Here is a 25,851-nt window from a genome sequence, read left to right on the forward strand (position 1 = left end):
AAATAGAATATGGGCTTCTAGTTTTCTTCATAGTATATTCAGGTAAGCTTCACCAAGGAGGTCATCCTTGAGGCAATATTCAAGCTTCCTTGCATTGCCTTGGAGAATTTTTCTGTAGTTTTCCCTTAACATGGCTAATAGATTCTTTTTAGGAAGCATCACATCAATTGTTGCAGGCCTTACTTTTCACTTCAAGAAATAATGTTGTTTCTAGTCTCAGAATTTTTTCTGCCTAATAGTTTTTTTCCTATATTTCCGAATTATATTTCAAATTATTTATCCAATCGCCGGGACTATAAAATGTGTCCTTTTATTTCTTTTCTTCTCATGAATGCAAACAAAATGGAAAGGCAACAACACTTTAATACTTTGATTCCTTTTATTAAAGTAAAATTATAGTAGAAAAGAAAGTAATTTTTAAAACGTTGCCTTTTGAAGAATAATGAAAAGAATCACAGGATAAATCTTTCCAGTGAATAAAACTTCAAGACAGAAATGCTGCCCTCCAAAATGAAAATCTAACTAATTGAAATCCTTGGGCATCTAGTGACTCCAAATGAAAATTCGATATACTATTTTTGCCTTCTGTTCTTCCTATTCATTTAACAGACTAAGCAAAATGTACACTGCAATCTTGCATAAAGGAAAAAACATAAAAAATTATTGACTAACTTACTCTGTGGATTTGATAAATTAGACATCAGTATTCAGTATCAGCAATATTCTCTTTCTATGTCCTTTCCTTGAAACAACCTGTAGAAAACAAAAAGAGTACAGGGAAAGCTCGATTTTTCCTTCTGCTTGATTACTGTCTTTAACCTCTCCATCTCATCCCAATCTCATGACTGTTTAACCTTTTACTTTCTAGGACTTGATAAATATCTTTCCCATTTTTTAACATTTTAAAAATAGCTTATTTCTGATATGTTATTCCATTTATCACTTTGTGGCATTTTCTGGCTATGGGAAGAACAACTCATGCAAAGCTCAGTACTAACCTTTAGATACTTTTTACAAGCCAAAAATGTCTTATTTCACCTTTTAAGAATTTATTTATGGGTGGTTTTGTTGATTAGCCACCCTACAAGTCAGGTAGGAAATGTGTGAAAAAATACAACATGAAGAGAAAATGGAAAGTCATCAGGGTGATCTCAGTATGGGAAACAGGGATTGCATTAGTTATATTTATACCGGCCCAACTTCATCACTCCCTCATAGTCCAACAAGAATCTGAACAAATGCCTTTTTGTTTCAGGACTTCTATGAAAGAATAACTTCCACTTAGAGAATATTGTTCACTGTATTTTTAAGATATAAAATTGCTAATAAGTGAGAAACACATAGCTTGAAAAGATGTGTAGTGGACTGTGATTTAAAACAAAATCACCTTCAGAGAAACAAAAGAACGTGGCTTAATGGATTTACAGGTTCTAATATATTTAATCATTGGTTTATGATTCTCAGTCACCCATTATCAACAGAAAGACTTTCTGATTTAGACAAAGTAGAGGCCTTCAGTATCAAATGCAGGCGGCTTTTGACTGTGGCTTGTGGCATTCTCACATAGACCAAACAGTGATGCCCTCATTCTTACTGAAGTAAGTGGACTGTTGTTCCTCAAGACAAAGGAAGTCTCCCCGTATATTTGTAAAGAGTGAAAGAGAACACAAACATTAATAACAACTAGGAGCTCTCTTCTCTGAAATGTTCCTTTAATGCCAATGACAAAATTGGCAAATACTGAGATCCAATTCTGCTGCCACATTTTCCTGTACTGCCTTTTATTTCTTTCTAGGCTATTTCTATATACTAGAAAATTAATCCAGCTCTTCCTTGAATCATAACTCATGCTACTGGATTCACTAAAATTAGTTTCTGGTGGCATATTTATTTTCTCAAAGCCAAAACATTAACACTGAAGATAATGTGATGTCCATGCTCTATCACTGGGTTGAAACTTCACATGGCTTTTAAGTATTTGGTTGCACTGCTCTCCCTCCTCCCCAATTTAAAATACTTTATGTAATGTGATATTATATAGATCATGGATCTAGCATGGCCCTTCATTGCTCAAAGTCTGTGTTAAATTCTAAAATCCCTATAAAAATCAAATATTTAATAAAATCCACAAAATAATAAAATGTTGTGAAACTGACATTGTTTGAAACAATCCGAGCTAGTAATCCTCATTTTGTTTTTCTACTTCCATAAAAGAATAATGAACTTAAAGGATTTTTTTCCTATTTTCAGTTTTACAATTTAATATTTTACATTTTTTCAATATTCTTGTCACTCCACCCTGTCAAAACTTCATGGAACGAAGTTGCAGTTTCAGCCTACAGATGATTGAACATCATTTTTTTTCTTGTCTCATCTGAGAATGCTTTTTTATATGTATATATACATTATTCATGGATTTTCCTTTCCTTTGGAATCTAGAACACATTATATTTAAATGCAGAATATTTCTTATATTCTAGCTTAAATAGAAGGATATATCAGTCAACAATCGAGATCAGTGTAACAGGTTTGGTCAGTACCCTTTTCATTTGTCTCTAGAGAAAATGTTTGACACAATGAACATTCTTTGTTTGGTTTCTTGCTTCTGACCTGAGTACATTCTCTTCTTTCAAACACTGCTACTGATGCACCTGTTTTCCGGAAAAGCTGCTTCAATCAAAGATAAATGTCCATATCCCAGTAGCTTACACATCCACAAAAGGCTTAAGTATCCCAGAAAAAATTTGAGTGAATGACAATTCTTCACAGTCTCTAGAGTGTTATTGTTATGTAAGAAGAATACTAAATTAGTTAGCTGATACCTGCATTATAATTCATTTATGATTGATATCTTTTGCTAATTATGATAAAACTTGATTCTGGGGATTTATATAATTTTGAGACTGTTATTATCTTGAAATAGTAATGTCTTCAGAAAACTAACATAATAAAAATGTTGGTATCATAATTAAATAATGTGTACTAAAGTATTTTGATCACTATGGCTAAAATTCTAGATACTTTTCAATCCCTAAAGCTACAGGTTTTCTATACTTCATGCTTTGGTACTGATTGTCAAATGTCAAATTATCTTTGTTTTTGGTTCTCTCTTTAGCAATGAGTTCTTCAGCATAAATATGATTTAAGTAGACGACCTTGGATTAAGCTCTCTTTCTCAGCTACTCTCACTACAGTGCCAATGTACTGGTGGCAATATACAGATTTTAGTAGCAATGTTTCCCTTGCATGTGATAAAACAGATAATAAATATCAGCTTTCCCCAGGTACTGACTAGCCAATACTATCTTTAAGACACTAAATGTGCTCTTCCCATAAGTTAAACACTGAAAACATACTCAGAAAGATCAACACAGACCCTTATTTTTTACAACGACATTAACCATGTTCTAATGCAGAAATACATGATCATTTAGAAAAATAACAGTACATCAGACTGATAAAAATAAATATAATTATATTAATAATTTTAGTAGTAGGAGTAGTATAATCAATATTTAATGATGGTTTTTATAACTATTGCGGTGAGTTATTTTTTATATATTACTTAAGCTTCACTATAATATCTCTAAGGTAGATAATTTATTACTTATTTCTTTTTAAGAGGAAAAACACATTATCTGAATTATCTAGCTAGAAATTTTCAAATCTGTTTTTCATACTATTCTTCAGTCACATCCATGTTCCTCGTCACTATACTATACTCTTTTAAGGATACTAAGTTCATCTTAGGTCACCATTCCTAGGATTTATTTTATGTTATTCTCTTGAAAATTCTATTTTATCCAAATATTACTAAGTCATTTAATATTTGTTAGAACTCTATCTATTATGCTATAATATGTATCAATATTTTTCTTATTCTGATAGGATATATTTAAATATGATACGTATAATCCAGTGATATTTTCTGTTTTTATTTTTTTTAACAAGAGGCATCAAGGACACTTAGCATATATCAAGTTTTTCCAACAAGCTCTAAGAGAACGCTCAAACTTCCTGATAATTCCAAACGTTGTTTCTAAAACAGTGGTAGGAAATCTGGTAGTAGTTGAAACATTCATAACAAGTCTAAGCTAGATGTCTTCCATTTATCCCTCCAGGTTTGTTCTTTCTCCATCTCCTCCTGCCCTCTGATCTGATTGGTTGGACTCCATGGATTATGTTAACAGGGCACTTTTACCCTAAGTACTTCTTATTTTTTAGCTCACAGGTAAGCAGGCAAGAGATTAGAGGGATGGAGGACAGTGAGCTTAGTTACATTTTTTAAATTGACTTTATTATTTAGATCAATTTTAGGTTCATAGCTGTTGAGCAGAAAGTACTCAGAGTTCCCATATACCTTCTGTCTTCCAAAAACACAACCTCTCCCACCATCAAGATCTTGAACCACAAAGGTACCTTGTTACAATCAATGCATGTACATTGAGACATCATTATCATCCAATGCTCATAGTTTACATTAGTGTTCAATCTTGGTGTAAATTCTATGTGATTTCCACAAATGTATAATGACATGTGTCCACCATTACAATATCACACAGAGTAGTCTCACTGTTCTAAAAATTCCCTCACTCCACTTATTCATCTCTCCCTCCCCTAAGTGCTACCAATAACTAATCAGTTTACTACCTCCATAGACTTTCCTTTACCAGAGTAGCATATAATTGGAATCATATAATATACGGCATTTGCAGAATGGCTTTTAGTAATATGCAAATAAATATTCTCCATGTATTTTTGTGGCTCAATACCTGATTTCCTTTTAGCACTGAATATTCTATTGTCTTGATGGACCACAATTTATTTATCCACTCACCTAATTAAGGATATTTTGGTTGCTTCTAAGTTTTAGCAATTATGAATAAAGCTACCATAAATATCTGTGTGCAGGTTTTGTGTGGATATAAGAATTTAACTCATTTTAGCAAATACCAAGGAACTCAATTTTTGGATGGTATGGTAGAGTCTACTTTTTGTTCTGCCTCTTTTTCCACAAGCCAGGAGACATTACAAAATGTAATGCTTAGTTGATGGTCACTCCCTTTATACCGTCATGCCTATGGGCGCTAGCAGCTCTGACCCTTGCAACCCAGATTATGGCACTAACCTATGAAGTTCCTTTTTAAATAAACACTCTTCTTTCTCATGTGTCGTCTCTTCCTTTTTTTTGACACTAACTAATAGAAGAGGCAAAGTAGACAAAGACCCAGTGCCTGTTCTTCAGCATTTTGTTATTTCCCATGTGCAATATTTAGAAAAAATATTGCAGTGTAAAGATGATATCCTCCTAGACTTTTAACAAAATACTCTGCAATAGATAAGCTTCTTTTTATTAGAAAAGCCTGGCAGTGGGGGAGGGACATCTACACCATAGATTTTGCTCAGTTAATATATCTAATATCAAAGTACCTTTTCACTACATCAAAATGATAGTGATGCTTCCTTCATAAGAGTTTCCTATGTTTGTTCTAGGCAGAAATTACTGTCGCCTCATTTGCTGCGAACAACCACGTGAAGAACTATTATTATTTACATTTTACAAGTTAGCAAAGGAATAGTCTTTTGCAAATCAAGAAGTTGAAATGGAATTTAAAATTAGGTCTAAATTCAAAGGTTTTACTTCTAATTATTTCAATTCTTCCCTCTTTTAAAATCTAAGTACTTAATGCTCTGTATAATGTTTAAATTACCTGGTTTAAATTCCAAATCACTATATTTGGAAACAAAACCATGAGTTCCCATATGCTTAGGCCATCTCTCTTCATTCCCCTCCCCCGATTTTCTAGCAGCATGCTCACTAGATGAGCAATAGGGGTCTGTGGTGTTCTTCCCCTTGCTGTCTGTCCTCCCTGTGTAGTCATCAGATGCAGACACAGAAAGCCCAAGCCCTCTGCCTCTCCCTCTCAGATATTCTGCCACTGCACTCTCTTCTTTCTGGAAACTATCTCTCTCTTGCACTAGATTAACAATTTAATTCTGAAAACTACAGATAGAAGACAGATTGCTTTGGAAAAGCAATATGTCTGATGTTTCAGCAGTCTTGACCTAATTGAAGTGAAGAGTCTAGGGGAGGTTGTAAAGTGATACAAGGCAGGCTATGATTATAAAATGGAAATATTGATAAATTCCTGAAAACAAATTTACTATATTAAATTTGAATATTAAAGGCTTAAACAAATATGAGAATATAATAAAAATTATAACATCAAAACTATATGAATCCATAAAAGGAAGATTAAAAATGTCCACGGAGAATAAGAGAAGGCACTTGTCTTCTGGACATATTCAAATATTAGAGTTTTTTCTTCCTTTCTGAATATTTAGACTTCTTTCACATTTGGCTTCTCACTTAAACTCCAACCATAGTTGTGAACTACATGGACAGATACAGAACTCTTATACTTACAACGTATTTTTAGAAGTAACAAAGGTAGATAATAAACTTGCCAAATTGTTACAAAACAATTATATATATTATATTTTCCTCAGCCTAGTCTCTCTGTTGAGTAGATTTTGCTTTAAACACACCAATGGAAATCATGGGAATCAAAATTATTCATATTTTCTGGTGATGCTTATAAAGAAAACTCACAAAAAAACAGCATACAGAATATAAGAGAATTAATGACGCCCCATCTTAGAAGAAAACTAGAATAAAGAATTTAATACTAGAAGTCAACAGGTTAGATATAATTAGTAATTGCCATATAAAATCAGGAAAGAAAGTCCTAATGAATAAACAGAATAAGCCAAAGTGAAACAATTAAATTAAATAGCAAACTTGCAATTGAGAGACAGTTAAGACTTTATTCAGATTTTTGGATCAAATTATTCAACCATGAATTCATTTTACTGCATATGATGAAGGGTTGTAGTTATTAGCCTTGGTAGAAGACTCAACATAATCAGCATTCTGAGATCTCAGGACTGGCTCTTTCAATATAGCATAATTTTTATGCAGACTTTGCCTAACATTACCTCATAAAAAAGTGATCACTCTTTTCTGACTTATGGCATTCCTCAGAAATTTTAGTTTACCATGACAGCTGGCTACAGTATTTTTGTGTAGGAAAAGCTAGAATTTATGTTGCCCTCAACTAATCATAAATGTGGATCCCGGTAAAATAATAATTTATAATGTAAAGATTTATTAGCTCTGTCTCCTAAATGGGTTTTCATGTACAAAATAAAGTTTTTTTTTTACTAGATCCGTGTTATTAAGCAGCATACTATTTTATGAGTTGAATCCACCCTCTATTTGTATTTAAAGTTCTTAGGAGTGCCCTATTTATTTTTTAAAAAAGAAAACAATAAAAGAAAATTATGTTTACATAATAAAGAAAAGGGTAACTTTTCTTTATAATAATGTTTATGTTTCATGTAAACCTCAAATCAGTATCCCTACCACTTTCAAGGTTATGTTGTATTGATGAGTACATATCCTGGATGAGTCTCCAATACCCCAGTTCCCTAAAAAAGATGCAACCCACATAGACATAACGCACATCCACAGACATTCAAACCCCTCCAATAACCGTAGGTTTAACCTCAAGAATTCTGCAGAAGTAGGATTTCTTTCAACCGAGACTTTCTCTCTAATGATGCTAGATTATATATACATATAAAATCTAGATTTTTGGATCAAATTATTCAACCATGAATTCATTTTACTTCACACTATGAAGGATTGTAGTTATTAGCCTTGGTAGAAGTCTAAGCGTAATCAGCATTCTGAGAGATATATATATATTTATATATATTTATATATATATACATATATTTATATATATACCCATACAACACATAAAGAACATAATTGTTCATGTTTTTTATTGATACTAACAAACAAAACAGTAATAGTAAATCTCAAGAGTCTTTGCAATGTATTGTATGCCTGACTCACAGCCAACATAACCTAATAATGTGTTAGTAGTTAACATTTAGAAGGATTTTTTTAATACAAATATTCCAAGTTAGGAGTTACTCTTAACAAATGTTGAACAGCATACCACTCTTATATAGAATTTAAAAATATAAAATTTATAAGACACAAACCTAATCCCCAGAGCAATGTATTATAAGAGTTCCTTAGGAAAAGATGCCTTATCAGAATGCTGTGAAATTTCACAGAGAAATAAATTATGACCAGTTTATTGAATTGATTGCTTTTTAACTAATTGGTTAATTGGCTTTTGGGGAAAGGGACAGCAGTATCTCAAGAAAGACATTATGAACAAGGTTCCTGTGGAGCTCTGAAAATATAATAGGAGCCAGGAATGGTGTGGTTCATGCCTGTAATCCCAGTACTTTGTGGGAGGAGCACTTGAGGCCAGGAGTTCAAGACCACCCTGGACAATATAGTGAAACTCCATCTCTACCAACTGGGTGTGGTTGGTGGTGATGCCTGTAGTCCTACCTATTTGGGAGGCTGAAGTGGGAGGATTGCTTGAGCCCAGGAGTTTGAGACTGCACTGAGCTATATGATCACACCACAGTACTTTAGCCTAGGTGACAGAATGAGAATTTTCTCTAAGAATAAAATTAAATTAAAATTAAAAGAAAGTATAATAGGATTTCAAGGAAAATAAGAAGAGTAAAACCAAACATTAGAAATAAAATACCTTTAAATATGCTGACGAATATCAAGTAGACCAGATAGATGAATGAGAGTTTTATCCATTTATTAGACATATCCAAATACCTACTATTTTTCATGTACTGTATTGACTTCCATGCCCATGCTGTGGAACCAAGAAGGTTACTGGCCAAATCCATGTGCTCAGAGAGTTTATGTTTAGCAAGGATAATAAAGCAAGCAAGTAAATACATATTAATAAATATATTAAATAATTGTACATTATAATAAGGGCTGAAAAGGGAATCAACTAGGGACTTAAAATAAGAATTAAAAATTAAGAAAGGTTTGACTATCTTATGCTTTCATGGAATATTTCTCTGATAATGAATTATTTATGGTGAGTGTTGAAGGACTTATTATGGGATTACGGGTGAAATGGGACTCTGTGTAGAAGTAAATGCAAGTGTGAAGGTCCTGGATCTGGTCAAAGCATGGTATAGCAGAGGGAATTAGAGCATCCTGCAAGAGCAGCATAAGATGAGGAAGAAGGCCGAGTGTGGTGGCTTACGCCTGTAATCCCAGCACTTTGGGAGGCCGAGGCGGGCAGATCACGAGGTCAGGAGATGGAGACCATCCTGGCTAACACAGTGAAATCCTGTCTCTACTAAAAGTACAAAAAATTAGCCAGGCTTGGTGGCACACGCCTGTAGTCCCAGCTACTCAGGAGGCAGAGGCAGGAGAATCTCTTCAACCTGGGAGGCAGAGGTTGCAGTGAGCTGAGATCATGCCACTCCATTCCAACCTGGACAACAGGGCGAGACTCCAACTCAAAAAAAATAAAAAAGAAAAATGAGGAAGAGGAGGGTAGCAGGACCAAGATCACACAGGGCTTTTAAAACTGTGTTGGAGATTTTTAATTTTATTCCATGTATAATGAAGCCATTGACAAATTACAAATAGGAATTGACATGATCCAAATACAGTATCATCCCTGTAGTTGCCCAGTAAGGAATGGTTTGAAGGATGAGAAGAATGAAAAAATATATGATAGTTAAAAAGGTGCTGTCATAGTTTAAGCAAGAAGAGATGATTATCTAAAGCAGATTGGTGGCAGCATATATGAAAATAAATGTACTGATAAATGGGCTTTGGGGGCTGAGATAGAAGAATAAAACCAACAATAAATATGGGTTTCTGGTTTCAGAAAATGGTAAGTTGGTGGTATTATTTACTGCAGTAAGAATCACTTGGAGAGGGAAACAAACATATCAAAGAAAAAGAAAAATGCTCTTTTTGGTCAACTTAGTTCTTAGATATTGATAAGAAATTGACATAGGAATGACAAGTAGGCAATCAAATGTGTGCCCTTCTAGAGGATCAGGCTAGAGATATTTATTTGAAACTTTTAGCATATTGATAAATTAAATGTCATGAGAATAAAGTAGATGATTTAGACAGAGTGTGTAAAATGAAAAAAGATTGAAAAGGAGTTGCCATTCATGTAAGAGAACAAAGAAAACAAGAATATGTGGTACCACACGACTCAAAAAGAAGTGTTTCAATATGAGACATAGAACAGATGCTTAAACACAATGCTTATAGGAGTAATTCAAATTTAATTTTACAGGCTATGAGTAGTGTTTAAATCCTTATTAACATGAGTCATGTGATTTAATTGTGGTTTCACAAGACCAACCAAACAATACTATCTGGGATGCCCTGAGAAGTAGTCATATATCAGGACAAGATAACAGACTTAGCCAAGGATGCACATTTGAGGTAAGGCAACGTGAGATGATGTGATGCTGGTGTCAGTGGGAATTAAAAACAGGATATATTTCAGATCTACGTAAAACTAATGTTCCCAATATATTGCAATGAGGAAGAAAATAATTTGGTTGTTTTCAAACAAAATTCATTAAAGAAATCATTTACAAAAGCATATGAAAGCAAAGGGGAGAAGCTGGAAGTTTTTAGCAGATTGGTGGGGATATACCTAATGAACATCCTGTTGGAGATGTTCATAAAATATTAGAAATATTGTCTTTTTCTGAGGAGAAAACTTACTGATGTCATGATTTTAAGATATCACCAATGTAGAGTGAAGAAAAGACATCCAATGAGACTAAAATAAATGAGGTTTTAACAAAAGAGGGATTTTATTTCTTTCTAAAATAAAAGGTAGAGGTGGTCAGATAAAGAGAACTTTCTCAAAACTTAAAACCCTTGCTGATTTAAAGATGCAAGTATATGAAGAGACAAACTTTATATTGGGAGAAAGTATCTGACAATTCCATTGTAGTAGTACATAGATGTTTCTATATCTACCTATATGTATGTATATTACTATGTCATATAACAGACATATATCTATGACTATATATCTATGAATATGGCAAAAGATTTTTTTTATGTGAAAAGTACTTACAGTTTAATAAGAAGACAACTCAATTTTGGCCAGACGAGGTGGCTTACGCCTTTAATCCCAGAACTTTGGGAGACCGACGTGGGCGGATCACAAGTTTAGGAAATCGAGACCATCCTGGCTAACACGGTGAAACCATGTCTCTACTAAAAATACAAAAAACAAAATTAGCCAGGCATGGTGGCAGGCACCTGTAGTCCCAGCTACTTGGGAGGCTGTGGCAGGAGAATGGCGTGAACTCGGGAGGCGGAGCTTGCAGTGAGCCGAGATCGCGCCACTGCACTCCATCCTGGGTGACAGAGCAAGACTCCGTCTCAAAAAAGAAAAAAAAAAAAAAAAAAAGACAACCCAATTTTAAAGTTGATCAAAGAATTTTAAAAATTCACTTTTATTTTTGTGTTTTAGAGATGGAAGTGTCACTCTGTTACCCTCACTGCAGACTCTAACTCCTGAACTCAATCGATCCTCTCACCTTGGCCTCCCTAGTAGCTGGGATTATAGGCACAAGCCACCATACCCAGCAACAAAAGATTTGAAGAGCCATGAGTATATAAAAATGGCTCAAAATCAGTAGTCATTAGGGAGGTATAAATTAAAACCATGATGAAATAGCACTACAAACACATAAGAACAGACACACACACACACACACACACACACACACACACAAAAGATTGATAATACCAAATGCTGGCAAACTAGAAAAACTGAAGTTTTCATATATTGCTATAGGGAATGTGAAATGCTGCAACTACTTCGGAAAACTGTTTGTCAGATAGTGAAAATGTAAACATATATTTACAATGTGACCCAGAAATTTCTCTTAGTTACCTATCAAAAAGAAACGAAGCATGTGTTTCTACAAAGACTTGCTCACAAATCTCCGTAAAATCATTATTAATAGCCTCCAAATGGACACAACCCAAATACCAATCATCTGGTGAATGGATTAAAAAAAGGGGAGTGGATATATTCATACAATGGAATCTACACAACAGCAAAAAGGAACAAAATAGTTATAGGTGAAACAATATGGATAGATCTTAAAAACATCATGTTACATACAGTATGATACTATTCATATGAGATTTTATGAAAGACAAAACTAGGGATGTAGCAGCAGTTGTCTGAAGCTGGGCTGAGGGAAGGGATTTACTACAAAGGGACATAAGGAAACTTTTTGGGGTGATGGGAGTGTTCCAAAACTTGATGTTGATGGTGGTTGCACAACTGCGTGCATTTATCAAAGCTTATCAAACTGTACAATGAAACGGTGAATTTCATTTCTGTAAATTATATTTCAATAAAGCTGTAAAAAATAAAATGCTGAGCTACTCTATAGAGATGATGAGTACAGCTTCTCCTGGTCATCCTCCAGGTCGCAAGTCCCCTATATTGTGTTGTTTCACCCTCCCCACAAACCCTGCTGTTTTTCTCTGCTTGGCTAACACTGGCTAATCACATTCTTTTCCACATCTTGGATATGAAAAAGGAGGAAACTGGAAGTGGAGGGTATGAGGGTACGTGGGCTTTTTAAAGGACATGGCTGCTAACTTCACACTGGCCTGAACTGGGGCATGTGGTTGTACGTAGCTGGAAGAAGACTGGAAAGTACAGTATATTTCTAGCTGGATGGCATCCATCTAAATTTCAGGAGGTTTTATTACTAAAAGTATAGTAATCTCAGCACTTTGTGAGGCCAAGGCTGGCAGACTCTTTAAGATCAGGAGTCTGAGACCAGCCTCTGGGATATAGCAAGACACCATCTTTACAAAAAGAAAAAAAAAATCACCTGGTTCTTGGTGGCATATGTCTGTAGACCTAGTTACTCAGAAGGCTGAGCCCAGGAGGTTCAAGCTGCAGTGAGCCATGATCACTCTGCTTCACTCTAGACTGGGCAACAGAGTGAGACCCTGTCTCAAAGAAAATAGATAAACAAAAATAAAAATAAGCAGTGTGGACAGATAACTAATAGTCTCAACTATCTGGATATCTATAATAATTTATATTTACATCTATCTATCCAGCCATCCATCTATTTATCTATCGTTTCTCTATAACCTATCTATGTAAACATGAGGGATTGTGTACACATTTATTATAAGTTTGAAACATTTTAATTAATACCCTCAAAATGTTTTAGATATGCCTAGTTTTCAAGGATATGCAATCCATGTCTAATTCCATTGAAATACTTTGAAAATATGGATAAATTCATATGTAAGGTGAGATCACATCTTAATGAAACATTGTCCTATATTTATTGTAATCTGTTAACATTGAAATTTGAGATTTTAAATTGTATTCTTTTGCGTTTCTTAGCTCAGTAGAAAATAAACAAATTATCAATGATTGCACTATGATATTTTCATATGTTTTTGGCTCCAATATGATATATGAAGAAATACATATAATGGCTGGATTGTAGTAAGCAATAAATATTTATTTGCTTAAAACATAAAAGAAAAAGAATGACAAAAACATAGAATTCTCTAAGGAATTTCCATGGGTTCATCTTCTTTTGGATCCATAATGAGAAAATTGTTAATATTAACAATTTTCTAGGTAATATCTTACCTAGAAAGTAAGATGAATTCAAAATTCAAAGTGTTGGGAGTAATGTAAAATGCCTTAACCAAAATTAAATCAAAGTAAAGATTTCTTACAAAACTGTCTGATATCTTCTAACAGCTGAGACTATGTGCTCTAGTTAGACTTGCAGTTCCCCTATATATTATGCTGGTTTACATGCACACTGTCTGATGATATTCTCTCTACTGAGAATGACCTCCTATGATTTTCACTTGTCAAATAGCTACTAAACTTCAAAATTTAGCATTCTGTAGTCTTCTTCCATTTCATGGATTGAACTCAGTGTTCCTTTGTGTTTTTGTTTCTTTCTTTGTTTAGTTTTTTTTTGTTGTTTGTTTGTTTGTTTTTGTTTTGAGATGGAGTCTCGCTCTGTCGCCCAGGCTCGTCTCACTGCAAGCTCCGCCTCCGGGGTTCAGGCCATTCTCCTGTCTCAGCCTCCCAAGTAGCTGGGACTACAGGCGCCTGCCACCACGCCTGGCTAATTTTGATTTTGTATTTTTAGCAGAGATGTGGTTTCACTGTGTTAGCCAGGATGGTGTCGATCTCCTGACCTTGTGATCCGCCCACTTCGGCCTCCCAAAGTGCTGGGACTACAGGCGTGAGCCACCTCGCCCAGCCCAGTGTTTCCTTTTTGTTTCTCTTCCTACCCTGAATATACTTCTGTTGAGCCTCTTGTTTCATGCTGTGATCCATATATATTTACACATGTAAAGATGATAAATTTACAGGAAACAAAGCCGTGTTATCTAATATACATTAGTATTCCTAGAAGCAGGTATAATGTCTAGAACATTCTTGATAGGGTTTGTCTCTGTATCCCCACCCAAATCTCACCTTGAACTGTAATAATCCCCATGTGCCAAGGGTGGGACCAGGTGGCGATAATTGAATTATGGGGGTGGTTACCCCCATGGTGTTCTCGTGATAGTGGCTGAGTTCTCATTAGAGCTGATGGTTTTACAAGGGCCTTCCCCTTCTGCTTGGCATTTATTCTTTCTCCTGCTATCCTGTGAAGAGGTGTCTTCTGCCATGATTGTAAGTTTCCTGAGGGCTACCATCCATGCAAAACTGTGAGTCAATTAAACCACTTTTCTTTATAAATCACACAGTTTCGGGTGTTTCTTCATGGCAGCATGAGAATGGATTAATACACTTGAGAATCGAGGTGCAATAAATGTTTGTTAAATTAGCAAATGATGAAGGAATTCTACTGAACAAAAAAAAAAACCTTAGCAAATGACTGAGCATTGATAGAAGCAAAGTGGACAGTGCTGATATCTTTGGCCAATATTAGATTTTGAAAAGATCTTCCCCAGAACAAAGTCAATTGGCTACAGGCACTGAGTATAGATGTTCAATTTTGTTTTTCTTAGAGTAAAGGGCACATTTCTATCTTTCAAACAAATTGGTGCAATTACTGGAACCAGATAGAATTACACTGCTTGCTATTGTATGTGCTCGGTTTCCCAGAATATGGGATATACCTTCAGGGATTTATTAACAACTTTCTACAGTCAGACGATTTTAATGTTATGAATGCCCTGGACACTAAATCCTCAAGTTATAAAAAGAGTTTTATTTCCAGAGGTTTTTGCATAGCACGCTTATAATTGTGTTAGGAATAATACAAAATTTAACTCCTAAATGTTCATTGGTCTCTTTTCCTTTTCTCAAAGCCTCTGTAGAATATGCTGACATTGTCTGATTTGCCTTAGAATCCTTATCCTGGTTTATCAGGCTAATAATACGTTATGGGAAAGGGGTTGGGGACAAAGTTGTGCTACAGAAGTGAAGATATAGAAGGATTTTATATTTTTATAGGCAGAACATAACTGGTAGGAGAGAGAAAAATAGTGAAGAAAATAGAGTGGTAGAAGTAGAGGGTGAATACAGAGAGAATACAGATGGAGGTGCTGAGTTGGGAGGGGAATTACTAAGAGACTGGGTTATCTACACATACTCTAAAGACAGAGTGAATTCATAGGAAAGATGATAAAAATAATAGAACAATGAATGTGTTTCTCTTTTGGGGATTTCAGAATACACATGTTAGCAATGTCAATTGTGTGATTACTGCAAACATTGAAGAATGGCATAGTCATCCCAAAATCTTAGAATCTTATGAGATAATCTTATGAAACACACTTTTACCTACCTATCTTCCCTCCTTCCTCCCTTCCCTTCCCTTGCTTTGTTTTCTCCCACTCTCCCTCCTTATTCCTTCCCTCCCTCCCTCCCTCCTTCACTCCTTCCTTCTTCCCACTCTTCTCTGTCTTTCTTTCTTAAATGAATGAACATAATGTTATTAGAACAAGATGTGACATGTAATAAGCATTCAATAAATTGCATACATCATTACATTATTCAGTCTTTAAAATACAATGTAAAGAATCTTTCACTATCCCGATGGAAGCAGAATAAAGAAACACGTCAACAGTTTGATATTTAAATATCTTTGGTAATGGTCCACACCGTGGTAAGCATCGTGCCAAATGTTAAAATAAACCTAAACCAGTCACCTGAAGAAATTTACTTTTTTAACCTATGTGGTTATAAAATTTAAGAATTTAAATATTCAGAAATGAAATATGTACTATGTATTATGTAATAGGATATGTTATATGAAATATATAATAGAACAGAAATATATACAAATTATTCTAGTTAATACATATGTGTGCATGCTTATATATGTTAACAAGAAAAATAATTTTTTATCTGTATGAAACTATTTAAAAGAAATAACTCATGGATTAAAAAATGGTCAATCTCTGACAAATATAAGTTTTCAAACTGGGGCTTTTGTGGGGGTTCTTTTCTTCTTTAAGTCTGAACTGAACAGAACTGGGCTTTCTAAATGGCTAAAATTAACCACTAATCATATGGCTAGCTTATCTTTTCCGTCTGTTTTCTATCTAAATTTGATTCATCATTTTATGATTGGCTAAGGAGAATATTCTTTATGAAGTCTCCTCCTGTAATAAGATGGCTCTCTCTCCTGAAAGCTGATAGCCATTACAGACTGTTCTTCACTTATAATTATACAAATATTACCTGTATATACACACACATATACCCATACACATGTATACACACATAGAAACATATACAAAAATAAAATGTTCTTGTCTTCTAAGCAAAGTTATAAATTTCTTTAAAGGGGCTTTTTCGTTTCTTTACTCACAGCAAATAACCAAGTTCCTAGCATATCACAGGCATTAACTGAAAAATTTAGGACTTATCTAAGACTTACTCCATTTCTCTATTTTCATATTTAATTAGTTTAAGGTGTGTGGTCACTTTTACTTCTCGAACATCTGTCAAAGTAGATTCACCATCTTTACTACTATTGCCATTGTGTTACATTTTTATGCCATCTCTTCTTACAAGGACTATTTCTACACATCTAATTGGACCCTCGATCTCTTTCTAGTCTGTCATGCAGGCCACAGATAACATTCTAGAATAATAAGGGTATAATTCTAAATTGTAAATCTGCTCATATTTATTCTCTCATATATTAGTAAAAAGATATAAGAGAAAAATTCATTTCTTTTTCCAACGATAGGGAAGATAGGTTTTTCTGCTCCAGGGCAATCTAGCAACTTTGGTCCTAAGTACTTTGCTGTTCACTGTTCATTAGGGTGCCTCTTCATTCATATCGCCATGCCTTTATTCCTGACAACAGGAAGAGAGAAAAAGAGAATGGAGATTAGGCAGCTCCCTATTAAGACCTGACCTATAATTTGCACACATATCTGCTCTTTACTTTTGATCAGAACTTAATCACATGGCAAAACTCGAATGCTAGCAAAGTTAAGGAATACAGTCTCTAGCTGATGGCCATTCCAATTTCATAAGAAAAATCATGAAAAGATGAGTATCCTTTTTCTCATACACAAAACATATCCCCCAAAATACTGACACGCTCTAGGAAAATAGCTCAAAATCCTATTCTGTACCCAGCTCAAAGTCAGTCCCGGATCTCTGAATGAGCGTCTTTCCAGTACATCAAATGTGGCTCCTTGTGTTACAGCAACCTGTATGTAAACACATGGATTTATTTGCTTGCCTATATGCTCAATATATAACAGTAGAGTAGGAGCAGAATAATGACATTATTCATTCAGAAAAAGAGGAATGAAGAATACATAATAATCATTCTTCTATAGTAGTTATCAAATTGTACTTGGCAAAAATTGTGAAGATCATTCTTTGGCAACTCCTAAGTCCATCTGCCACTTTCATTTTTGCATGCTGGACATAACTTTCTTTGCTTTGGATTCATGGTCCTGGGCTCTGCCCTTTGGAAGGATCTCCTCATTTATTATTTTCTATGGCCATTACTAATGTTGGTATTGGAAGGTATGCCCTACTAAGGCCTGCCCAGCTTTGTGCTGGCACAGAATTTATAGTACTAATTTTTCTTTGGGGCTTGAAAGGACATAGACGTTTTCTAGCCAGGATGTGGTTTCTTTGACCACATGCTTCAACTTTGTAGGATTTTTTTTTGTATGCTTCCAGTTAGTTTCTTGCACCAGTACCTATAGACAAATACTTCTAGACATGGTTTTTACATGGTTTGCATCTCTGTTCCAGAATATCCTTCTCCTTCAGGCTATTTGTGATTACCTTAATGTGATCTCTACCAATATGTTCTTAAAAATGGAACAACATGAATCTGATACTTGCCACTAGGCTAATTCCCATTAGCACTGCGTAACAAGGGACATTTAAATGGAAGCTCTGAAACAAGCTTGAGGCCTCAATTGTCATGCTGTTGGAGGTTAAGCAGTGGTGGTCATTACAACACTGAAAAACCCCACATAATTTAATCCTTGGTCAGTTTATATTGATATGATCAGAAAGAAGTCTCTACAGTAGGACAATATTCCTTGCTCTTTCTGCTTGAAATTAATTCCTTTCTGAGCTCATATTTATCATGTTACCTTGTTAAGAGCTACAGAATTAAAAGCAACAAACAGAGATATTCTAATATATATTTTTTCCCTTTAAGTGTCAGGATACATGTGCAGAATGTGCAGGTTTGTTACATAGGTATACATGTGCCATGGTGGTTTGCTGCACCTATCAACCTGTCATCTAGGTTTTAAGCTCTGCTTGCATTAGGTGTTTGTCCTAATGCTCTCCCTCCCCTTGCCCTCCACCCCCTGGCAGGCCCCAGTGTGTGTTGTTCCTCTCCCTGTGTCCATGTGTTCCCATTGTTAATGCCCACTTATGAGTGAGAACATGAGTGTTTGGTTTTCTGTTCCTGTGTTAGTTTGCTTAGAATGATGGCTTCTAGCTTCATCCATGTCCCTGGAAAGGACATAATCTCATTCTGTTTTATGGCTGCATAATATTCCATGGTGTATATGTGCCACATTTTCTTTATCCAGTCTATCATTGATGGGCATTTGCGTTGGTTCCAGGTCTTTGCTATTGTAAATAGTGCCGCAGTAAACATACATGTGCATGTGTCTCTATAGTAGAATGATTTATAATCCTTTGGATATGTACCCAGTAATGGGATTGCTGGGTCAAATGGTATTTCTGGTTCTAGATCCTTGAGGAATCGCCACACTGTCTTCCACAATGGTTGAACTAATTTACACTCTCACCAACAGTGTAAGAGCTTCTGCACAGCAAAAGAAACTATCATTAGAGTGAACAGGTAACCTACAGAATGGGAGAAAAGTTTTGCAATCTACTCATATGACAAAGGTCTAATATCCAGAATCTACAAGGAACTGAAACAAATTTACAAGAAAAAAACAAACAATGCCATCAAAAAGTAGGCAAAGGATATGAACAGACACTTCTCAAAAGAAGACATTTATGTGGCCAACAAACATATGAAAAAAAGCTCATCATTACTGGTCATTAGAGAAATGCAAATCAAAACCACAATGAGATACCATCTCATGCCAGTCAGAATGGGAATTATTAAAAAGTCAGGAAACAATAGATGCTGGTGAGGCTGTGGAAAAATAAAAATGATGGTCTAATATATTTCTAGCCATTTCTAGAGCTACAGATTCTGTATAAATGTGACCTGCATTCCAATTGTCATATGAGGTTATTTTACTTAATGCTCCCCACAACATGAACAGGATCAGAAGATTTCCATTCTGTGCTATTTCTTTTATTGCTTCCCAGTCCCTGGTTATGAAGCCAGTGTCACATAGGTTAGGATTTTATTCCCCATGCATCTTATTGCTAGTTTTGTTTTTTTTTTATGCACAGGGTATGCACTAAGTTTCTGTAACCAATAGCCTACCCCTCCAAATATAGAGGTTTAAGAAAGTAGATATTAATATCTTTCTTACACAACAATTCGGGAGTTGGTGAATAGTCCAGAAAAAGTCAGGCTTCTCCTTCCAGAATTAACCAAGGGACATAAATTCCTTGTCTTCTTGCTCTGCATTCTTCTCAGGAATGGGATTCATATACATGATTATAGTTGATTCACTATGACCAGCATAACATTACGGTCTTTAGGAAGGGGGAAAGGGAGTGGAGGTGAGCAACTGCTTTTTAAGGCCATCGTTTGAAACTTACACATGTCAATTTTTGCTCATATCCCATTGTCACAAATCTAATTTCATAAATATATCTGGGTAAAGAGAGGCAAAGAAATAGTCTTCTGACTTTTCAGCCAATAACCCACTTTAAAAGGCTAGGGTGTGGGCAGGGGTTTGCTGTTACTGAAGGAAAAAAGAGGGAATAGATATTTCAGAGAAGATTAGTGATATATGAACTCAAATCCTAGTCCTTTCTATTCTATTACCTCCTGACAAAAATAACAGGATAAAATACAAACTACATAGAATGGTATACCAAAATCTTCATAGCCATTATTTTTTTAAACCATAATGCTAGAAGGGTGAAATAGTTTGTCATATGTGTTATTATATCAAATCATTAATTTGTATTTTTCTTCTGCTATAACAATCAAAAGGCAATAACAATAACAACTTAAGTTTCTCTAAAGTTCACAAACAATTTCTTAGTACAAAGTGGCTTGATGGGTTACAATGGATAATTAAATGGATATTTCTCCAGCTTAGTTTGTAGAAGTAATGGTGGAGGGAAAAAAGTTGCCCAAGGTAAGGTGACTTCTATGACATCTGTTTCTATGAGCCATTTATTAAAGCAATTCACCACCCAAAATTATTCTTTGTCTCTGTCACACACATAAGGAAATAAGCCATTATTATTTGTGGTAGTGTTGTGATATAAGTAGCCCTCACTGTAATCAAAATATTTCACCCTGTGTGGAACCTAAAATCACCAGTTGGAGGGTTGAAGTAGGAGACAGTTGATTCAACTTGTTCTTTGATAAAACACATTAATGCAATGGAGGAAGTATAAGTTTCCTTTGGTTTGAATAAATTTGCCTCAAGATATTGCACTTTGTTACATTCCAATTTCAGGCAATGAACCCTGAAATATATGTGGCACAGTCTTTTATAGAATGCTTCTTTGCTGTGAAAAGTGGGATCATTCTGTCTTGTTATTAAGAATATTATAAATGTCCCTCTAGGAGCAGAAAAGCATGTGGCTTAAAATTTACCTTGGTTTAGAAAACATACATCACTGGTGTTTCTGATTTACACTGCTGTTTACATTTTTAAATTACTAAATTCTCTCCATTATACTCTCCTTTAGATGTGTGTGTATATATATAATTTATATACATACATACATATATATGTGTGTATATATATATAAATAAATATATATCTAATGACAAGTTTAGAATTTTAACTATGTTGAATTATGTAGAAATGAGATTTTTAAATATAAGCCTGTCTCAAGTTGTCACGGGATCCTTAGGATGTTGCTTTACCAGCTGGAAATGTCTGTCGCCAGTGGCCCCTTTGCCCAAGTTTTGCTTGGGCCCGCTGGGCTTGTTCTGCCCACATGGGCTGGCGGGCTGTGCTTGGCTTTCACTACCGACCTAGATCCTATGCCTGCCAAAGGTAAGCCAGGCACAGAATGAGGGGGTATGTGAGCAAGCAAGTGTGGGGTCTGGCCACTGTGCACAGCCAGGCACACTGGCTGTGGTGGGGCAGGCAGCTACAGGCACCAGCACTGGTGCCAGCACCAGGGAATGCAGTGGTGCCCAGAAACTTGGAGATACAAGGAACTGCAGAGCCCCAAAGACAGCATCACTGCCCTGGCTTAGGGAGCTCCTAAGTCTGGGCTCCCTGAAGCACTGCAGCTCTTCTCTCCTTCTCTCTTATTTTTCTCATTGCCTGTAATGTGATGAGGCAGAGAGGTGTTTCAGCCCTGTTTGTCTTACAGCTCTTTCAGTCTGGCAGGTCCCAATTTCTTGTCCCACATCCAGGAAGAATGAGGTACATGAACAACTGGAGGGTGAGCAAGGCAAAGAGGTGCTTTATTAAGCAACAGTACAGCTCTCAGGAGACCCAAAGTAGTTCTGTCTTTCTTCAGGAAGATTGTCCTGATGAGTGCAGCTCTCAGCTGAGAGGAGATTGCATCAAGTGTGTAGCCCTCCCTAGAGAGGAGTCTGAGACTGGATGGCTCCTTTCTGCAGGCAGGTCCTCCTGATGAGTGTACAGCTCTCAGCAGAGAGGAGGCCCACAGTAGGTAGCTCTTCTCTGCAGGCAGGATGTTCTATCATCTACCTGAGTCTGGCTGAGTCCAGGGTTATTATGGGCTTTAAATGGGAGGAAGTACATGCTGATTTGTCTATGGGAGTCTATGGGTGGGCCCTGAAAAAGCACCATATGTTCTCACTTTGGTCCATGGAACTGGCAGCCTACCTCCCAGCTCCAGGTCTTCTCAAGCCTGAAGTTGGGGCTTCACCAGTGACCTGTGCTTTTCTGTCCAGGAGCCTGTCTGCCTTCCGCCACCATCAGCCTGCCATCCCCAGTGCCCAGGCCATTCCCCGTGGAGGGGAACCTGCAGGCCTATGCTGAGCTGCCCTCAGGCCACTTCAGCCTCTCTCCCATGCTCATTGCTTCCCAAAATCCAGAGGCAGCCAAGGCAACAGGAGGGTGGTGTGTCAGCACCACCCCAAGTGTGTGCACACCTGGCCAGGTCATGACAGCACCCAATGTTGGCCACAACTTTGCTCCAGAATCGAAGTGGGTTCTGGGAGCTGGGAGAGGCCAGGCAGTGGCAGCAGGCACTTTCAAGCCTGCAGGGCAGAGGGGCTTCCCAGGCCCCCAAGAGCACAGGGATGCCTGGATCCACAGCCATGGCCGGATGGCTGCAACTGTGACTGGGAGCATGGACCAGGCTCCTACCCTGTGAACTCTGAAAGGGGCGGGGCTCCCGCCTGTTCCCAGCTCCCACGGACTCCACAGAACGTACAGCCATGGCCGCGGCTCCCCCACTGCAGCTGGAATCTTTGTAGCAGCCGCTCCAGACAATCCACTGCTGCATCAAAGTCATTGAAGTTAATGTTGAAAATGTTAGGTTTTTATGCACAATTAACAGATAAAATTCAAGATTACTTTTGCTATATTCAAAATCCATTCAATATATAGTTTTAAATATTAATTGAATTTACAGTTTTCTCAGGAGTTAATGGAATTCTTACATCAAAAGTAAAATACCTGAGTCAAAGGAATTTTATTAATATATTGAACAAAAGTCGTGTAAGCTTTATTAATCAACAACTACATCGCAGAAAACAACATTCTGGAAATTTTAACTTTTACTATTTGTTAACATGCTGCATTTTTTTTTCTTTTTTTAGAAATGGGCTCTTGCTATATTTGGCCCGACTGGTCTTGAACTCCTGGACTCAAGCGATGCTCCCGCCTCGACCTTCCAAAATGCTGGGACTACCAGCATGAGCCACTGTGCCTAGCTACTTGCTGTGTTTTAAAGGTATGGAGTACTGGGACTGTAATTACTTGCATGGATTTTGAGGTTTTCTTTAGAAAGCATCCTGTCTTTATATTATTTCTGACTCTTTTGAATACTAAAGGAAAAATGAAAAGAATGATTTTGTTTGTAGTTAATTTTTATTTTTTATATTAACACATAGATATTTTAAATGCAAACTTTTGTTTAAAAGCTTATAAAAGATCATTATTTCAGTTCTCCATTCCCCTCTTTCACATGAGAAAATTGTATTCTGCTTTTCAGTCCACTGCTTTCAACCCTTTTAAAAAATTGTTCAAGAGAGGGGCTGGCTTTTACTTTTCTATTTATTTATAATTTCAATGTTCCTATAGTTAGTCATTAATATTATTTTGATATTATCTATTGATTCATTGTTATTATTACAGTTGTATAGTCCCACATATCATTTTCGAGAACCCCTAGATTTATTTCTATTCGTTAAATCTCACTTTTTGTCAAGCCATCTTTTAAGAGTTTTTCAAGAAGGGTACTAGGGAATAAATTTTTGATAACTCATTTTTCTGAAATTAGCTTTATTTCTTTCTTTTCCTGGGTTTATGGTTTCTTTAGTTTTAAGGTTTTGAGATTAAAATAATTTCACCTCAGACTTTTGAAGGCAGTGCTCCAGTCAAACCTGATTCCACTGATTCCCATACTGCAGTTTCAGAGTGAGAGAGAAGGAAGAAGGAGGAAGGAAGGGAGGAAGGAAGGAAGGAAGGAAGGAAGGAAGGAAGGGAGGGAGGGAGGGAGGGAGGGATCAAACTTGATTCTCAATGTTGTTGAGGAATGTAACACTATACTTGATTCTTTTATCATGATCTTGTTTTTACCCTGGAAAATTCTGGAATTGGCTGCTTATTCTTGGATATCTAAACTTTAAAAATTATATTAAATCCTGCACTTGTTTTTATTTTGTAATATTTGAACTTGGAAGCCTTTTTCTATCCTGAGTTTTATGTCCTCGAATTCCAGTAAATATTTTTGTAATATTTTAAATATTTTATTGGAAATTTCCTCTAAATTTTTTGAATGCTTCCTTAATTTTCTAAAATTTCTATCTTCTCAACTCTTCACTTTATTATACTCTTTGGGAGATAAACTTCAACTTGCAACCTGTCACTAATTTTATCAAATTTCAGCTTTCATGATTTTAAGTGCTGATTGACATTTCTTATTTTCTATCATTTCTTTTTGTACAAGCTCGTTCTTTTTCACAATGCAATATATTATATTATCCCTCTGATAATTAAACTTTCTTTGAAATGCTCTCTGCTTAATGTTTCTCACAGTTTGCACTATCTTCTCCCTTTATTTAGAGTCTTTCACTTCAAAATGTCTGATGACTTTTTAAAATTAAGTATCTAGAAAGTTGACAATTTCTTAAGGGTGAGCAAACCAACCCCAAAGGTAGCAGAAAACAAGAAATAACCAAAATCAGAGCCAAACTAAAAAAAAAAAAATGAGACTCAAAAAACCATCCAAAAGATCAAGGAATCCAGGAGTTCGATTTTTGAAAAAATAAATAAGATAGGCCACTAGCTACACTAATAAAGAAGAAAAGAGAGAAGATTGAAATAAAAAATTAGAAATGACAAAGGAGATGTTACCACTGACCCTACAGAAATACAAATAAGCCTCAAAGACTACTACAAATACCTCTGTGCACACAAACTAGAAAACCTAGAAGAGATGAATAAATTCTTAGACACATATACCCTCCCAAGACTGAGCCAGGAAAAAATTGATCCCTGAACATACCAATAATGAGCTTCAAAATTGAATCAGTAAAAAATAGCCTATCAGCCAAAAAAAACCTGGGACCAGATGGATTTACAGCTGAATTCTACTGGATGTACAAAGAAGAGCTCGTGCCATTCCTACTGAAACTATTTCAAAACATTCAGGTGGAGGGATTCATCCCCAACTCATTCTGTGAGGCCAAAATCATTTGTATATCAAAACCTGGCAGAGACACAATAGAAAAAGAAAACTTTGGGCCAATAACTTTGATGAACACTGATGCAAAATATCCTCAACAAAATACTGGCAAACTGAATACAGCAGCACATCAAAAAGCTATCTACCACGATCACTGGGATGCAAGGTTGGTTCAACATATGCAAATCAATAAATGTGATTTATCACATAAACAGACCTAATGACAAAAACCACGATTATTTCAATAGATGTTGAAAAGGCTTTTGATACCATTCAACATCACTTCATGTTAAAAACTCTAAAAAAAAAAACCTAGGTATTGAAGGAATATGCCTAAAAATAATAAGAGTCTTCTCATTATGACAAACCCACAGCCAATATCACACTGAATAAGCAAAAGCTAGAAGCATTC

The 25,851-nt window shown here is 35.8% G+C and overlaps 1 protein-coding gene across 1 annotated transcript in view; it reads left to right on the forward strand.

Moving 5' to 3' along the window:
* LOC134756980 (uncharacterized) overlaps positions 1-23,483 on the forward strand; it is a 98,649-nt gene extending 75,166 nt beyond the window's left edge. Inside the window, exon 4 of the mRNA XM_063697304.1 lies at positions 23,350-23,483. The gene's annotated coding sequence lies outside the window, so the exon portion shown is untranslated. The remainder of the gene's footprint in view (positions 1-23,349) is intronic.
* The last annotated feature ends 2,368 nt before the right edge of the window (positions 23,484-25,851 follow it).

The sequence above is a fragment of the Gorilla gorilla genome, chromosome 14, assembly GCF_029281585.2.
Source record: "Gorilla gorilla gorilla isolate KB3781 chromosome 14, NHGRI_mGorGor1-v2.1_pri, whole genome shotgun sequence".
NCBI lineage: Eukaryota > Metazoa > Chordata > Mammalia > Primates > Hominidae > Gorilla > Gorilla gorilla.